The sequence below is a fragment of the Chiloscyllium punctatum genome, chromosome 33 (genome assembly GCF_047496795.1).
Source record: "Chiloscyllium punctatum isolate Juve2018m chromosome 33, sChiPun1.3, whole genome shotgun sequence".
NCBI lineage: Eukaryota > Metazoa > Chordata > Chondrichthyes > Orectolobiformes > Hemiscylliidae > Chiloscyllium > Chiloscyllium punctatum.
In genome coordinates this window covers 56,446,288-56,465,092 of record NC_092771.1, presented here as the reverse complement: position 1 = coordinate 56,465,092, position 18,805 = coordinate 56,446,288, and the positions used below count along the sequence as shown (strand labels likewise).

Sequence of the window (18,805 nt, the reverse complement as noted above, 5' to 3'; positions counted from 1 at the left end):
TCATACACCCATCCAAATGCCAAGTGGTTTAATTGTACCAACATCCTCCACTTCCCGACAGAAGATTCCATACATGCACCAACCTCAGTGGGGAAAAAAAATTGCCCCTCCGATCCATTTTAAATTCTTCCCCTCTCATCTTAAACCTATGCCCTCTCATTCTGGACTCCCTGACCCCAGGGAAATGACCTTGTCTATTTATCCTACCCAGGCCCCTCATGGTTTTATAAACCTCTGAGGTCACCCCTCAGCCTCTGATCCACCTGGGAGGATCTCACTACTCGGGTCACAATGGGGCTTGGCTGATTGACACAGCTTCAGACCAATAGGAGAGGTGTCATGATCCTCCAGCCAATGGGAGTGAATGAGGGGTGGGTCCAGCAGGCCAACACATGACCATCAGCTTTGCAGGCGCAGTGTCACTGTGAGGGGGGACTGAATGTGAAGGAGTGGGAGAGACAGCAGATACTGGGAGAGAGATGGAGTTAGTGTAGACTGGGAAGGTTGATAAACACTGTTTCAGTCTGCTGGACCTGAATTAGATACTCCGGGTAAATTAGAACCAAAAGAACTTCGGATGCTGTAAATCGCACACAACAACCAGAAGGTGCTGGAAAAGCTCAGCAGATCTGGCAGCATCTGTGAAAATAAATCAATTCACATTTTCGATCCAGTGATGCTTCCTCAGGAACTGATGTTACTGAGAAAAAAATGTCTGTTTTTATGCAGAAGGTAGGCGCTGAGGAGTAAATGATAAGTGGGGATAGAGTCCAAAGAGAGAGATAAGAGCAGTTGGACAAAGTAGTGGATAACGATCTGATGCGGGGAGGGTGAATAGCTGTTTATGGGGACTGTTAGTGGCTAACCATAGGTAGTGTGTAATGGTAGGCTACATAATAACAAGGCCAGGTATGTTGTGTAGGGGGGAAAGACACGAGGATGTGGGAGAGTTCAGGACCTAAAATCATTGAATTTGATGTTGAAGCCAGAGGATTGCAGGATTCCCGAGTGGGAGATGAGGTGTTGTTCTTCCAGCTTGTGTTACAGTGTGGCTCTGGAAAAGCACAGCAGATCAGGCAGCATCCAAGGAGCAGGAGAATTGACGTATTGGGCATGTCAGCACTTCATCAGAAATGTGGGTGGTGGAATATGGCTGAGAGATAAATAGGGAGGGGTGTTTGGGGTTGGGGGAAGGGAGCTAGGTTGGCAATAGGTGGTTGTAGATGGAGGGTCGTGGTGAGAGGGTGGAATGGATAATTGGGAAGGAAGATGGGAAGGTGGGACTGTTCAAGAAGCCAGTGCCGAGTTGGAGGGTTGAATCTGAGATCAGTTGGGGGATGGGAGATGAGGAAACCTTGATGCTGTGTGGTTGAAAGTTCCCAAGGTGGAAGATGAGGTGTTCTTCCTCCAGGTGTCGGGTGGCTCGGATTTGGGATGGAGGGCTTGCATGTCCTCGGTAGCGTGGTGGCGGAGGGTGTGGGGGGTAGCCAAAGTGGTCGGCCACAGGGCGGTGGGTTTGGTTGGTGGATGTATCCCAGATATGTTCCCTGAAATATTCCACAATTTGGTGTCCTGAGAGAAAGGGACACAATAGGTGAGGTGTTTGGGTGGTTCAGGGAAATCTCTGCTGGATGTGGGAGGATCCAGTGGTGCCTTGGATGGAGGGGAGGGGAAGGTGTGGGCACAGGTTTTCATCTTCTTGCAGTGGCAAGCGAAGGAGCCTGGAGTGGAGGGTGGGTTGGTGGGGAGTGTGGATCTAACGTGGAAGTCACAGAAGGTATGGTCTCTGTGGAATGCTGAAAGGGGTGGGGAGGGAAATATATCTCAGGGGGTTGGATCTGATGGTGGAAAGAGCAGAGGATGATGCGTTGTATCTGGGTGGAAGGTGAGGATGGTGGGATTCCATCTTTGTTGCATTTGGAGGGGTGGGGTTCAAGGGCAGTGGTGTGGGAAGTGGAGGAGATACACTGGAGGGCATTGTTGACCACATGTGAGGGGAAATTGCAGTCCTTGAAATAGGAAGCCATTTGGTATGTTCTGAAGTGTTCTTCCAGCTTGCATCAAGCTTAACTGGAACACTGCAGTAAGCATGAGACAGAGATGTTGGACAGGGAACAGTCTTGTGTGTTAAAGAGCAGGCAACTGGAAGCTCAGGGTCTTTTTTTCCGGCACAATGTAGATCATCAGCCACCATTTCCACCACCGCCACTGAGATGCTAGAAGGTTCCTGTCTCCTCCATTAACAGCTTTCCAACTTCCCACTCCTTTATCTTTCCAAATGTTCCTGTCTCTCTTTCGGCTCTGTCCCCACCTATTATTTACTCTTTAACCCCTACCTCCTGTAGTCCAAAGATCTGTAGGTTCGGTGAATTGGCCCAGCTAAGGTTCCCGTAGGGTTCAGGGATGTGCATTAGTTCGGGGGAAATGGAGAGTAATAGAATAGGAGAATGGGTCTGGGTGGGATAAACTTCGGAGGGTGGGTGTGGAATTGTTAGGCCAAAGGGCCTGTTTCCTGAAGGGATTCTAATTTTCCCAGCTGTCATCGGTTCTGAGGAAGGGTCACTGGACCCGCGATAACCCATGGTGTGTGCAGGAGGCGGAAAGGGGAGAGTGGCAGCAGAAACCGGATGAAATGTATCAGTGTAGACTGGGAGGGTTTAGTTACACTCTGTGCAGGTAGTTTGTCTGAATTAGAAACTCTTGGTCCCACGTTTGCAGCAAAGGGGAAGATGGCTTGGGCCTCAGGCAGTGAGAGGTCCTGGGTTATAGCCACCATCTTTATTTGGGGCAAGGTACAGCAAGGAGCATGCACGTGTCCTCTTCCTGGGTGGGGGCGGGGTGATTTGAAGAGGAGCATTTACACATCAAACACATACCGAGAGAAGTGTTTGTCTTCACTATTCAACTTGCATTGACTGTGAGCTTTGTTTTGTGAATTCATTTTATTGGATATTAATTGAGACAGGGATCTCAATAAACAAGTTTCTACAATCAGCGGAGTCATCGGGATCTGAATATCATTGGGATTTAACTGTGGAACGAGAAAGGTTTGTCTGTTCTGTCTGTGGGAAAATATCTTCAATATTTTTGTCAAGCCAAAAGCAGAAAGATGTTCAAGTCCATGGTTGGATCACCCTTGGGGTATGTGTTCAATTCTTGGCCCTGCAGCTGTGGAAGGAGGTATTGGCCTGAGAGGGCGCACAGATTTATCCAAATTACACCTCATCTTTTTGCAGGAACTGTCAGATTTAGTCTCAATTATCCACTTTGTAATGTTAATCTGTAAATTCCCTGCTTCCAATTCTCTGCAAATTTCTCGTGGATTCAAATTCCAGCACCATTTCAGGTGGAACATTCCAGATTCTGACAACTGTCTGTTCATTCAGAAACTGCTGAAGTCCATTTTGTCTCTGGGGATACAAAGGGCTGAATTAAAAGATGCAGTGCTGGTCTGAGCTCCCATTGAGGTGCATTGGAACAGGACAGTGTAGGTGTGAGCAGACAATGAAAGGGCTGGACTGTGAGTGCTGCTTGGCTCAATGAGTGTTTTGGTGTTGGGTGTAAATAGTGAGGTGAGACAGGGAGAAGGTGAAGCTGAAACTCCGTTTTAGTTCAGGCCTTTCAGAAATTCACATTCCCAATGGGAATAGCCAATTTGTCAGTGATACCTGTGGAGTATATAAGTTTTTAAAGAATGACATATCAGCTTAAGTAAAGTTTTTTTTGTTATTATAATGGACATGTTTGAAGTGAAGGAAGGTTACTCACTCATTTAAATTCTCTTAATGGGAGTAACTAGATGAATGTAGAGAGACGTGACAGGAGCCCTCAGACCCGTGGTGTGCTCCTCTTGCACAATGTGGGAAACAAGGGCCGCTTCTCGTGTCCCTGACAGCTATGTGTGCAGCAAGGGTTCCCATCTGCAGCTACTGGGAAACTGCCTTTCAGAGCTGGAGCTGAGAGTGGACTCACTGTGGAACATCTGCAATACTGAGAATGTTATGGACAGCACGTTTAGGGAGTTAGTCACATTGCAGGTGAGGGTTACACAGGCAGAAAGGGAATGGGTGAACATCAGATCTAGTAAAAGGCTAAGGAAGTGAGTACAGGAGTCCCCCGTTGTTATCCCCTTCTCATACAGATACTGTATATCACTTGGGATTCTGTAAGGGTGGGAATGGGTGGGGTGGCTTCTCCGGGAAATCAGCATCAGCCAGGTTAATGACACCACAGAGAGCTCTGCTGATCAGAACAAGAGGACTGAGAGTGGCAGGGCTACAGTGACAGGGGATTCAATAATCAGGGGTACAGCCAGGCACTTCTGTGCCCACAGACATGAATCAAGGATGGCATGTAATCTCCCTGGTGCCAAGATCCACGATATCATGGAGTGGCTGCAGGATATTCTGGAGCTGGAGGGTAAACAGGCCGTGGTCGTGCAACACACAGATACCAAGGACATCGCTAAACAGAGGGATGGGGGCCTGAAAGCTGGACATAGGGAGAGCAGCGATGCATTAAAATGTAGCTCCTGAAATGTAATAATGTCAGACTTACTCCCAGTGCCATGTGCTAATGAGAGCAGGAATGAGAAGGTAGATCAGCTGGATGTGTGGGTAGGGAAATGGTGTACCAGAGAAGGGTTTTGATTCTTCAGGCACTGGGACTGTTTCTGGGTAGGACCTATACCAGCCTGACCGGTTACCCCGGGCAGAGCTGAGACAAATCTGGTGGGGGCTTTTGCCAGTTCTGTTGGTGAGTTTGTAACTAGTCTAGCAGGGGGGATGGGAACGAAAGTGTAGGCTTATATGGGTCAGATTCAGGACAGGGAATGGGAGGTAGAATATTAGTGATGTAGTTAGCGGCTCAGAAAGCCAAAGGAAAGGAGGATTAAACGAAGATTGAGTCCCTGTTCAGCCATCAGTCCTGACATCCCAGGAATGTGAGTCAACAAAATTTGGAGCGAGCTGTTTACATGTCTATAACTCTCTGTGCTTCTCGGAAAACTCAATGAGGTTTGTGAGACATGACCTGCCCTTGACGAAACCATATTGACGATCTGAAATCATATTGTTGTTTGCCATATGATTACAAATAGTGCCTCTTATAATCCTTTCCAAAACTATTCCTTCAACAGAAGTAAGGCTCACTGGTATATAATTACCTGGGTCATCTCTACTGGCCTTCTTGATCAAGGGCATAACATTTGCAATCACCCAGTCCTCTGGTACCGAACTTGTAGGCAATGACAACTCCATATCAAAGCCGAAGTCTTTGCTAACTTCTCCCTAGCTTCCCAGACAATCTACGGATAAATCCCATCTAGCCCAGGGGACTTGTCTACTTTAATCCTTCTAGAATTGATAACACCTGTTCGTAACTAACCTCGATCCTTTCTAGTCTAACATCTTCTATCTCATTATTATCTATCATATTCTAATTTTCCTGAGTGAAAACCAATGAGAAATGTTTCTTTCGCACCTCTCCGATTTCCACAGTGTCCACACTCAACTTCCCACTACTGTCTTTGATTGGCCCGATTCCTACCTTATCCTTTATTCCTCACATACCTATAGAAAGCTTTAGGGTTCTCCTTTATTCTATTCGCTAAAGATTGCTCGTGTCCTCTCTTTGCTCTTCTTAACTCTCTTGAAATCCTTCCGAGCTGATCTGTAAGTCTCCATTGCCTCATCTGTACCTTTTGTCTCATCAACACATAAGCCTCCTACTTCTTCTTAGTGAGAGATGCAATTTCTGTACTAAATCACGGGTCCCTTACCTTATCACTTCCTTCCTGCCTGACAGGGACATACCTATCAAGGACACGCAATATCTGTTCCTTAAACCAGCTCCACATTTCCATTGTCTGCATCCACTGCATTTTGCTACTCCATCCTATGCATCCTAATTCTTGCTGAATCGCATTATAATTGCCACTGCCCCATTGATAAGTCTTCACCTGTGGCATGTACCTATCCCTTTTCATCGCTAAACTAAACAAAACTGAATTATGATCACTCTCTCCAAAGTGCTCACCTACACCTCAATCAAACACCTCGTCCGGTTCATGACCAAGCACCAGATCCAATGTGGCCTCCCCTCTTGTCGGCCCTTCGACATACTGTGTCAGGAAACCCTCCTGTACACATTGGACAAAAACTGATCCATCCAACGTACTAGAATTATAGAATTTCCAGTCAATGTTGGGGAAGTTAAAGTCCCCCATAATGACCACCATGTTACTTTCACTCCAACCCAGAGTAATTTTTCTAATCCTCTCTTCCCCCTCCCTGGAACTCTGTGGCGGCCTATAAAAAATCCAAGCAGTGTGACCTCCCCTCTCCTGTTTCTAATCTCAGCCCACACTACTTCAGTAGACAAGTCCTCAGCAAATGTTCTCTCAGCCACCGTTACATGATCCTTGACTAACATGACATGCATGGGCCCATTGCGGTGCTTCAAATTCCATGAGGCAGCCACACTGTCTATGACAGACAGACTCAGTCTGGAACCTCCTCTATCCTTAAGACCTTATGCATTGCCTACGCTCCTCCATTTCCCCTTTGCACGTTCCCTTTTCAACCCACCCCACCCCACCTGCATCACTCCACAATTGGAGCTGTCAAGGGCAGAAGCCTGTGGAAAACCCTCCCGAACCTCCTCTATCCTCTTTTCAATAGTGTGGGCTGAGGTATTTTAAAATCATCCTCCTTAAACGATGTTTTGATTATCCATGAAACACCTTAGGAGATTTTCTATTATGAAAGATTCCATAGTAAGCAAGTAGTTGTTGTTATTGCTCTACATTAGGGGAAACAGAAATGATGCTTTCGAAATTCTAACAAGAAAGTCACTGATAGGCGCAGTGTGTAGGCCAAATAATAACATCACATTGGGATGGACAATAAACAAAGAAATAGCTGATGCCTGTAAAAATGGCATATCTATTACCATGGGTGATTTTAATCTACATGTAGATTGGGTGAACCAGCTCTGTCAGGGTAGCCTTGAGGAGTTCATTAAGTGTATACATAGTTTTTTTGAACAGTATGAAATGTAAACGACAAGGAGCAAGCTATCCAAGATCTGGCCCCTGTGCAATGAGACAGGAATAATTAATGACCTCAGAATTAGGGATCCTCTTGGAAGAAGTGATCACTGTATGGTTGAAGTTAGAATACATATGGAGAGGTGTGAAGATAAATTACCTGCCCTCGATCTCTTCATAGCCAACTGCCGCTGTGACATTAACCGCCTCAACTTCTCCACCCCTCTCACCCTCGGGACATGCGTCCCTCCACTCCCTCCGTTCCAACCCCATCCTCACTATCAAACTGGCAGACAAGGGAGGCGCGGAAGTAGTTTGGCGCACCGACCTTTACACCGCTGAGGCTAAACGCCAGCTCGGGGACACCTCCTCCTGCTGCCCCCTTGACCATGACCCCACCTCCCACCACCAAACCATCATCTCCCAGACCATCCATAACCTCATCACCTCAGGGGATCTCCCATCCACCGCCTCCAACGTCATAGTCCCTCAACCCCACCGCCAGTTTCTACCTCCTGCCCAAAGTCCACAAACGTGACTGCCCCGGCCGACTCATTGTCTCAGCCTGATCCTGCCCCACTGAACTCATCTCTGCATACCTCGACACGGTCCTGTCCCCCTTAGTCCAAGAACTCCCCACCTACATTCGGGACACCACCCACAACCTCCACCTCCTCCATGATTTTCGTTTCCCCGGCCCCCAACGCCTTATCTTCACCAGTCCCTATACACCTCCAGCCCCCATCACGAAGAACTCAAAGCCCTCAGCTTCTTCCTTTCCCACTGTACCAACCAGTATCCTTCCACTGACACCCTCCTACGACTGACTGAACCGGTCCTCACCCTAAACAACTTCTCTTTCCAATCCTCCCACTTCCTCCAAATCAAAGGAGTAACCAAGGGCACCCGCATGGGCCCCAGCTATGCCTGCCTCTTCGTAGGATATGTTGAACAGTCCATCTTCCGCAGCTACACTGGCACCACCCCCCACCTTTTACTCCGCTACATCGATGACTGTATCGGCGCTGCCTCATGCTCCCATGAGGAGGTTGAACAGTTCATCCACTTTACCAACACCTTCCACCCCGACCTCAAATTCACCTGGACCATTTCAGACTCCTCCCTCCCCCCTCCTAGACCTTTCCATTTCTATCTCGGGCGACCAAATCAACACGGACATTTACTTTAAACCGACCGGCACCCACAGCTACCTAGACTACACCTCCTCTGACCCTGCCCCCTGTAAAAAAAACGCCATCCCATATTCCAAATTCCTTCGTCTCCACTGCATCTGCTCCCAGGAGGACCAGTTCCAATACCGTACAACCCAGATCGCTTCCTTCTTCAAAGACCGGAATTTCCTCCCAGACGTAGTCGACGATGCCCTCCACCGTATCTCCTCCACTTCCCGCTCCTCCGCCCTTGAGCCCCGCCCCTCCAACCACCACCAGGACAGAACCCCACTGGTCCTCACCTACCGCCCTACCAAACTCCATATACAGCGTATCATCTGTCGTCATTTCAGCCACCTCCAAATAGAGCCCACCACCAGGGATATATTTCCCTCCCCTCCCCTATCAGCATTCCGAAAAGACCACTCCCTCCGTGACTCCCTTGTCCGGTCCACACCCCCCACCAACCCAACCTCCACTCCCGGCACCTTCCCCTGCAACCGCAAGAAATGCAAAACTTTCGCCCACACCTCCGCCCTTACTTCCCTCCAAGACCCCAAGGGATACTTACATATCCATCACAAATTCACCTGCACCTCCACACACATCATTTATTGCATCCGCTGCACCCGATGTGGCCTCCTCTATATTGGGGAGACAGGCTGCCTACGTGCGGAACGTTTCAGAAAACACCTCTGGGACACCCGGACCAACGAACACAACCACCCCATGGCTCAACATTTCAACTCCCCCTCCCACTCCACCAAGGACATGCAGGTCCTTGGACTCCTCCATCGCCAGACCAGAGTGACACGACAGTTGGAGGAAGAGCTCCTCATTTTCCGCCTAGGAACACTCCAACCACAAGGGATAAATTCAGATTTCTCCAGTTTCCTCATTTCCCCTCCCCCCACCTTGTCTCAGTCAAATCTCTCGAACTCAGCTACGCCTTCCTAACCTGCAATCTTCTTCCTGACCTCTCTGACCCGCTCCCACGCCGGCCTATCACCCTCACTTTGACCTCCTTCCACCTGTCGCATTTCCAACGCCCCTCCCCCAAGTCCCTCCTCCCTACCTTTTATCTTAACCTGCTGGACACACTTTCCTCATTCCTGAAGAAGGGCGTATGCCCGAAACGTCGATTCTCCTGCTCCTTGGATGCTGCCTGACCTGCTGCGCTTTTCCAGCAACACATTTTCAGCTCTGATCTCCAACATCTGCAGTCCTCACTTTCTCCTCCATTGCGAAGATAAAATCTAATACCTTGGTCCTGTGCTTGAACATGGGGAACTAAAATAGAATGAGGAAGAACCTGGATAAAGTAGACTGGAAACAAAGATTTTATGGTGGGACAGTTGATGAGCAGTGAAAGATTTTCAGACATTTTAGGAAGTGCTCAGCAAAGGCATATTCCAGTGAAAAGGAAGGACTGTAAGAAAAGGCGGTGGACAAAAGATAGGGAATTCTACACCAGTTAGTTTATTCTCTGTAGTTGGAATGATGTTTGGGTCCATTATCAAGGAAGAAATAGCAGGGAATCTCAATACAAATTGTCCCATTGGGCAGACAGAGCATGGATTCATGAAGGGCAGGTCATGCTTGACAAATCGTTTGGAATTCTATGAAGACATTTCGAGCAAGGTGGACAATGGGGACCCAGTGGATGCAGTGTACCTGGATTTCCAAGAGGCCTTCAACAAGGTGCCACGCAAGTGGCTGTTGCATTATATAAGGGTGCATGGGATAGAGTATTAGCATGGATAGAAGATTGGTTGACTAACAGGAAGCAAAGAGTGGGGATAAATAAGCCTTATTCTGGCTGGCAATCAGTAACTAGTAGTGTGCCTCTGGGATCAGTGTTGGGACTGCAATTATTTAGAATTGATACAGATAATTTAGAGTTGGGGACCACATGTAGGGTGTCAAAGTTTGCATATGAGACTAAGATGAGTAACAGAACAAAGTGTGCAGAGGACTGGGAAACTTTGCAGAGGAACAGAGATACATTGAGTGAGTGGGCAATGGTCTGGCAAGTGGAGTGTTATGTTCATAAATGTAAAGTCATACTCTTTGGTTGGAGTAACATTAATAAAAAGACTATTACTTGAATTTTTAAAAAGTTACATTATTTGCTATGCAGAGGCACCTGAACATCCTTCTGCAGGAGGGTTAGTCACCAGGTATAACAATCAATTCAGAAGGCAAATGGAATTTTGTCCTTCATTTCTGAAGGCATTGTGTTTAAAAGCAGAGGTTATGTTCTAGCTATAGTGGGTGCTGGTGAGGCCACACCTGGAGTACTGCATGCAGTTTTTACCTCCTTACGTGCTTAGGGGGATGTACTGGCACTAGAGGGGGTGCAGAGGAGGTTAACTATGTTGACTCCGGAGGTGAGGGGTTTGGCTTAACAGAGACTGAGTAGATTGGGATTATATTCATTGGAATTCAGAAACATGGATAGATATAAAATAATGAATGGAATAAATAAAATAGAAGTAGATAGGATGTGTCCACTGGCAGGTGAAGCTAGGACAAGAGGGCATCACCACAAGGTTAGAGTCAGCAAATTTTGGAGTGAATTGAGAAGAAATGTCTTGACCTTGGTGGAGTGCATTGCCCAGGGAAGCATTTGATGCTAGTTCAATGAACGTTTTTAAAGCTGTTAGTTTTTTAAAAAAGAAATAATTAATTAAGGAATATGGTGAGAACGTGGGTAAATCGTTCTGCACCCACAAAATGATCAGCCATGATCTAATTGAATTTTAGAGCAGGCTCGAAGGGCAGGACGGCCTTTTTTCCCCAAGATCTTTTGTTATGTTATGCATTCCTCCCTCACTCGTGACTTGGAGTTGCTGGTGTTGGATTAGGATGGACAAAATTAAAATTCACAGAACACCAGGTTATAGTCCAACAGGTTTATTTGGAAGCACTACTTTGCTGGTCCTTCATCAGGTGGGTGTGTGATTTTTAACTTTGTCCCTCACTCTTGTAACTGAGAAATAGCAACAAAAGCCACGAAGCAGTGCGCAAGCTCCAGCCAACAGTTGGTATTGTGGACAATGAAGAAGGTTATCTCAGAGTACGGTGGGATATTGATCAGATGGGCCAATGGGCTGAGGACAGGCAGATAGGATTTAATTTAGATAGGGTAAAAACAATGACTGCAGATGCTGAAAATCAAATACTGGATTAGTGGTGCTGGAAGAGCACAGCAGTTCAGGCAGCATCCAACGAGCAGCGAAATCAACGTTTCGGGCAAAAGCCCTTTATTCCGAAACGTTGATTTCGCTGCTCCTTGGATGCTGCCTGAACTGCTGTGCTCTTCCAGCACCACTAATCCAGTATTTAATTTAGATACATCAGGTTGGTATATCTGGTTGGCATCGACAGGTTGGACCGAAGAAGTGATTGATGTCAGCGGCGGACCAATGGAAAAGCAGGGGAGGAGCTGGAGGACCTGGCAGCAGTTGGTCCTCCGGCCAATCAGTGACTGAGGGCGGGACTAGACTATACCACGTGATTAACCTCACGGTGGACAAGGATGTTCGGAAAGTGTGCGCGCGGAGAGCTATGGCTAAGGAAAAATAAACAGCAGGGAAATGGTGTTTGTATGGTCTGAGAGGTTTTACAATCATTTGCTGCACATCGGAAAATACAAATTTGAAACTTGCAGTGCCGTTTTTGCAGCAAACGGGAATATGTCTCGTTGAGTAATCGGCCCGAGTGAGCGCCGCCATCTTTATTCGGGGCAATGATTCACTGGACACGTGCGCGGCCGCCAGTTTTGTAGGGGGCAAAGTTCAGAGGGATGTATGTGCAGCCTTCCCTGGTAAAAAGAGTCATAGGGCAGGATTTACACAGAGCACATTCAAACCCAGAGAAATGGATTTGTTTTTCTGGACTTGTTTCGTCATTCATTTAAATGATTTGGATGTGAATAGAGGCCGTATAGTTAATAAGTTTGCAGGTGACACCAAAATTGGAGGTATTGTGGACAATGAAGAAGGTTATCTCAGAGTACAGTGGGATATTGATCAGATGGGCCAATGGGCTAAGGAGTGGCAGATAGCTTAGGTTAGGATATCTGGTTGGCATAGGTTGGACCGAAGAAGTCTGTTTCTGTGCTAGACAACTTTGACTGTGGGATCATAAAAGTGAATTCTGCTCTGGTTCATCTCTGGGTTCTCTGATGTCCACTTGTTCATTATCTAGCTTCCTCAGTCTCTCATGGGTGTATTTTTGCTCTGTATAGTATTTTACTGTTATTTTCACAGCTGTTTTGTAAATGAATTGAAAAATGTAGAGCTGGAAAAATACAGCAGGCCAGGCAGCATCCGAGGAGCAGGAGAATCGACGTTTTGGGCATAAGCCCTTCTTCAGGAATGTAAATGAATTGTCCACTGCTGCCTGGCTCCTGACCATATGCTGTTCCATTATCAGGTTATTTTTTCCACAATATCTTTGACAGTCAAGAATTCTTTTGTCCAATAAGCGAGTGCATTTTCCTTCAATTTCTGACAGTCGAATTTTGCACCATTTTCATTCCCTGTGATTCATATTGCACTCCCTGAAACATCAACTGTGTATTTCTCCTTCCACAGAAACCAGTGATCAATGCCAAAGCCTTGTTGCCTGTGGAGAGGGTGATGTTTGACTTCCTTGTACTGCTGCAGTTTGTATGGTGAAGGTGGTTGGGTAAGAGACATTACAGATTATTCACTCAGCGATATTGAAGAGTAGAAGATATCTGTTCAAATCATCATAGTTTTAATTTCACAAATATATTATTGAGAACTTTTGACGTAACGCTACAGATGGAGAATATTGTGTCCAGTGACCAAAACCATTGCCAAATAAGCAGTTTTTCAAGAATGCCTTAAAGGAAGAAAGTCGATCTTCGTGGGTTAGAGTGGGGATTCCAGACCATGTTCCCTTGGAGTCTATAGAAACATTCACGCAGGTGAACTCAAAAATAAACACATGATTGAGAGTCTGAACTAAAATGAGTTATTGAGATATGAAAGGGTGTGTGGTGCAGGGAAATAGGAATGATTACAGCCAGGAATTAATTCAAAGGTGCAAAAGTAAATTGCTGTTGCTTATAAATGGGAGTCTTTTGATTGATCAGGAAGTTTTGGTACAAGTGAGCACTTCAGCAGTAGAGTTTTCAATATTCTTGAGATTATCGGGAGGGTGAATGTGGGTTGCTGGCCAGGAGTGGGTTTAGATAATGAAATCTAGTGTAAACAAAAGGAATGAATGAGAGTTTCAGCAAATGAGCTGAGACTGTGGTGAGGTCAGGTGATATCACTGAAGTCGAAATAGTGGACTTGGCGGGGGTCTGGCCTCAGCCTCACCTCCCCTCTGGGATTCAGCTGTTTGTCTGTTTGTGAATCAAGTCTGTAACAAGCTCAGGAACTGAGTGACCCAGGCAGAGCCCAAACTGGGCATCACTGAGCAGGTTATTGCTGAGCAGTAGCTTGACAGCACTGTTGATGACACCTTCCATCACCTCACTGCTGAGCGAGTGTGGACTGATGGAGGGGAATTGGCTGAGTTGAATCTGCCCTGTGTTTTTGTGTTGGAACATCCCTGAGCAATATTCCACAAAGTTGGTAGGTGCCAGTGCTGGAGCAGGACTTGCCTTGGTGGGCAGCAAGTTCTGGAGCACAGCCAACAGTATTATTGCCAGAATATTGGCAGGGTCCATAACCTTTACACTACTTATCCATTTCTTGATCTGATTTGACATGAGTTTTAAACCATTTCGATTCATATCTGTGATGTCAGGGACCAATGGAGAAGGCTCATCCACTTGGCACTGCTGGCTGAAGATTGCTGGAAATGCTGTCCTCTTATCTGTGGAATGGATGTGTGAGACCCCTCCATCAGTAAGGGTGGGATATCTGTGATGCTGTAATTGTCCATCACCATTCCTGACGAGGTGTGGCAGAACTGCAGAACTCCGATCTAATCCATTGTTTATGGGATCACTTCGTTCGATTTGGTGTTGCTTGTGCTGCACCAGGTTGGCACCTCATTTTGAAGTATGCCTGGTACTGCTGGCATGCCCTCCTGCATTCACTATTGAACCAGGGTTGATTCCCCTGGCTTGATGTTAATGGTTGGGGGAATATCAGGCCATGTGATTTCAGATTGGGCTGGAGAACAGTTCTGCTGCTGCTGTTGGTCCACAGTGAGGCAGAAGTTGCAGGGTTAAGAGGGCTGATTGTGTGGTTGTATTTGCTAGTGTATTGGTAGATGTAATGTGGTCCATCCAGTTTCATTACTTTTAGATTAGATTACTTAGTGTGGAAACAGGCACTTCGGCCCAACAAGTCCACACCGAACCGCTGAAGCACAACTCACCCAGACCCATTCCCCTACATTTACCCCTTCACCTAACAGTACGGGCAATTTAGTATGGCCAGTTCACCTAACCTGCACATTTTTGGACTGTGGGAGGAAACTGGAGCACTCGGAGGAAACCCACTCAGACCCTGGGAGAACGTGCAAACTCCACACAGTCAGTCGCCTGAGGCAGGAATTGAACCCGGGTCTCTGGCACTATGAGGCAGCAGTGCTAGCCACTGTGCGGTCCTTTGTTGAGACTGTGCAGTGATTAATACAATGAGTGATTTGATGGGCCACTGTCTGGTTTCTTTCCCTCAAGGACATTGTCAATGGCAGAAAAAACATCCCCAATGGTTCCGTGGCAAACAGTAGATTCTTCATTCCAGTTTCTTTATTTTTCTTGACTTCAGAGCAACCCTCTACCAATTTGGGATTCAAACCTGAACTTCAGTTGTATATTTTAATATTCGTGAGAAATACGACAGGTTTGTTCACTTATTTTTAGAATCACTATCACAGGTTTTGTTTTTTTTTATTTCGAAAACAATGTATATTATCCTGTCTCCTCCATCCTCCCCTCCAACAACAAGAGTGAGGAGCACATGGAGTTTCTCTGTCCATAACATTGAGACAACCCAATCAGCTGCCTCTGCTTCTTTCCTCCCTCTCCACTAGCCCACCGAGCCACAGTGCCTCACAAGGGTGCTCCTCATTTTAGTCCTAAACTTGCATTTCCTAGAGTCTCTTATCAAGATTTTCTTGACCATTTACCCTAGAGTAGCTAAATGATGGACATTCCAAATCTCTGTCTCATTCTCCTGCTTGTTACCGCCCCCCCCCCCCTCCCCCCCCCCCCAAACTTTGCAATTCACAGATATTTTTCCCTGATCTGTCTGTCTGTCTTTTCTGGTTATGTCCTTCTCTCCCATTCTGCTAAAACCTAATATTTGACCTCACCATCATTGGCAAATCCTGCTCCATCTCCACTCTCCCTTTCCTTTCTGAATTCATTGTATTTGGTGTCCCTCCAGGATCTATCCTTGGTCCGTCCTGTTTCTCACCTACACACTGCCAGGAGGTAACTTCGCCCAAAAGCACTGTTAGGTTTCACATGTACACTGACAATGCCCAGCTCTCCCTCCCCATCATCCCTCTCCATTACTCCACTATTATTCAGTTATCAAACTGCTTACCACGCTTCAATTAGCTGCAATTCACTCCAATGAAACACTGTAATTGTTAAACCCATTGCCTTCAGTTGCTATTCCAAATTCATTTCCCTTCCTGCTGTGTCCCTCCCTCTCACTGGGAAGTGTCTGAGGCAGAACTACATTCTTCACAATATTGCTTTCATATCTGACCCCAAGGTGACCTTCTGATCAGACATCTACACAATCACAAACACCAGGAATTCCAATCTCTAAAACGTTGCTTATCTCCTCCTCACTCCAGCTCCATTGCTACTGAAACCCTTACCTGTGTCGGTGTTGCCTTTAACTTGACAAATCTGAAACAGAACCCTTGATTCCGCGACTGACCCAGAATCTTGTTCAAGAACAACCCGTAATGGGACACATCCTCTCCATATTTACCCTGTCAAACCTCGACAGAATCTTGTATGTTTCAAAGAGATCACCTCTCATTCTTCCAAAGTCCAGTGAGTAGATTCCCAATTTATTCAGCCTTTGCTTACAGGATAATCCCTTCAAAACAGGGATCATCCCAATGGATCATCTCTGAAATGCTCTATTTGGATAACTAAAGTGACCAAATCTGTTCATATTACTCCAGATGTGGTCTCACTCGCCATTTGTTTAGTTGCCCTAAGGTATATACTCCAAACTCTTATATTGCAAACACTTTGAAATAAGGGACAGCATTCCATTCCCTTTCCTGATTCCCTGTTGTAACTGTGTGCTCGCTTTCTGTGTTTCCTGCTCATTTTCCCCAAGTCCCTTTGTGGTGCAGCTTTCTACAGTTTATCCCAAGTTATACTCTATTTGCCAACTTGTTGCTCATGTTTCCTGTGAATATCTCTCTGTAAACTGTTGATAATCCTTTTGGAACTTTCCTGTTATGCCTTTTCTCGGAGATTTCGAAACATGTCCTGTGAGCACTGGGCAGTGGGAAGCATGCGCAGTTGCTATCTTTCAGGGGTACTCTGTTTAATGACTGGGAGGAGCTTGTTGCCCATTGGTCAGAATGGAGACATCTTGCCCATCAAGCTGCATGAGCCTTTCACACCCCACGTCTTATTGAGGAGACACAGCGGCAGCACGGAAGGAAAGAAAAGGAAGGAAATCCTGCTCTCCATATCTCACTGAATCTTGGGATATTCTGTCCCATGTTCAGTCACATGAAGTCCCAAGGTGGAAACTCATAGAAACCCACATAGATTTGCCCTTGAAGTGCCTGCTGACCTCCACCAGGGGTAATGTGTACAGTCATCCTGGGCCAGGAGGAGGGGATTGTATGAGTTTCAAACTTGAACTGACAGTGACGGATTTTATAAACTTGTATTACAGGCAGATATTCAGATGGTAATCTCAGTCATTGTAACGCCAAACTCTGACCGAATTACTCCATTCATCAGGAGATGGATATTCATATTGTGTGAGTGTATTGTGTTCCAGATCAATACCATTTGCTGAATAAAAGTTCTCCTTTGAATCAAACCATCCTCTCAATAGATCTTCCCAAATCTTCAACATGTGTTCTGTAACCCTTGTATAATGAGCTGATGGGTGTAAGGTTTATTATTATAACGTGTAACTTTTGTAAACCGCTTTGTCACAGCTCCCCAAATTTCCTTTGCAACAAGGAGAACAATCTCAGTTTTTCCAAACCGCTGATTCCCCAATGTCTGTTTTCTCTCTATCAGGTACACATCAGGGTTGTGTTGGAACATTCTCCACTTGCCTGCATCAGTGCACCCCCCCCCCCCCCCACCCAACAATATTAAAGAAAGTGAACATCCTCCAGGATAAAGCATTGTACCTGAGTGGTTTCCCATCCACCACCTTCAGCATTCCCTCGAGGCACAGTGGTATCACTGTGTAAAAGATCAAGTCAGCATTGTCCTACCCGACCATAGAACTGCTCTCTTATGAGAGAGAGATGTCTGGTAGTGGTTAACCTGAATATTACCGCAGCGCAGGCAAGGGGAGAGGTTGAAAAGGAGAGTCCATTAATTGTGGATGGTTATTCTTGATGTGTATTAGCAACACACATATCACGTGAACAATTAATGTTAAAAAAGCCCCACAAATTCTGCAACTAAAATCCCCCATTCCTTGAACCATCCTGGTAAATCTCCTGTGCCCCCTCTCAGGGACCCTGCCATCCTTCACAATGTGTGGGCGATCGGTGGTTCGCACAGACCCAGCTGCTCTGAACCCTGTGGATGATAGCATAGAGTAACAGTTGCACTAAACATCACTGTCTGGAAGAGAGTGAGAGACAGAAATCCCGAAGGCATTTAAAATCTATTTTGGAACACAATTGCAAGGCCAAGGCTGACAGGTCTATGGGCTCTGTGCTGGAAAATGGGATTAAAATAGTTAGCTGGGAGATTTCTTTACAGCATAAACCCAATGGACCACAAAACCGTTTTCCGTCTTGTCGACCACAGACGCGTAATATAGGAATATGACAAGCCACAATAGAAACCAGGTCCGAGAAGGTGACATTAGAATAGATGATACGTCATTAATTAATGTTTTTGGAGGAAAATGTGACAGAGGTTAAGCGGGACATTGTGGAGCTCTGGCTGCATGAATCTGAAATAAAAATGGGTTATGCTGAAGGCTGGAATTAAAGAAAGGCACATCACAGAGATTTGTGAGGGTGGACAAGATGAAAGATAGAGAGGGTGTTGAGACTGGAGGAGATTAGAGATTGGAGGATGCTGCAGAGATTGAGATGTTTTTGATGCAGAGATAGTGATAGTTCTGAGACTAGAGAGGAATTATAGAAATAAGGATAAGTTGTTAGCCTTCCCAACGCTACCTCTTTACTTATAATGATTGTTTCTCTGTCCTCATCTGCCATTGCCTCCATAGGCCTGCGACAATGAGACTACACAGACAGTATGTTCCTGTTAAGGCCAAGGCTGGGAGGCATCGAGAATGCTGCATGACCTGTGAAATTGAGGCTCTGGTCAAGAAAATGATGGAAGGGTATTCCAGGTACAGACAACTGTGTTTGTGTGAATCCCTAGAGGACTATAAGG

The 18,805-nt window shown here is 46.1% G+C and overlaps 1 long non-coding RNA gene across 1 annotated transcript in view; it reads left to right on the top strand.

Moving 5' to 3' along the window:
* LOC140458554 (uncharacterized) overlaps positions 1-18,805 on the top strand; it is a 115,609-nt gene that overhangs the window by 16,255 nt on the left and 80,549 nt on the right. The window contains exons 3-4 of the long non-coding RNA XR_011953528.1: positions 12,822-12,915; positions 18,636-18,761. This is a non-coding gene — a long non-coding RNA (uncharacterized lncRNA). The remainder of the gene's footprint in view (positions 1-12,821; positions 12,916-18,635; positions 18,762-18,805) is intronic.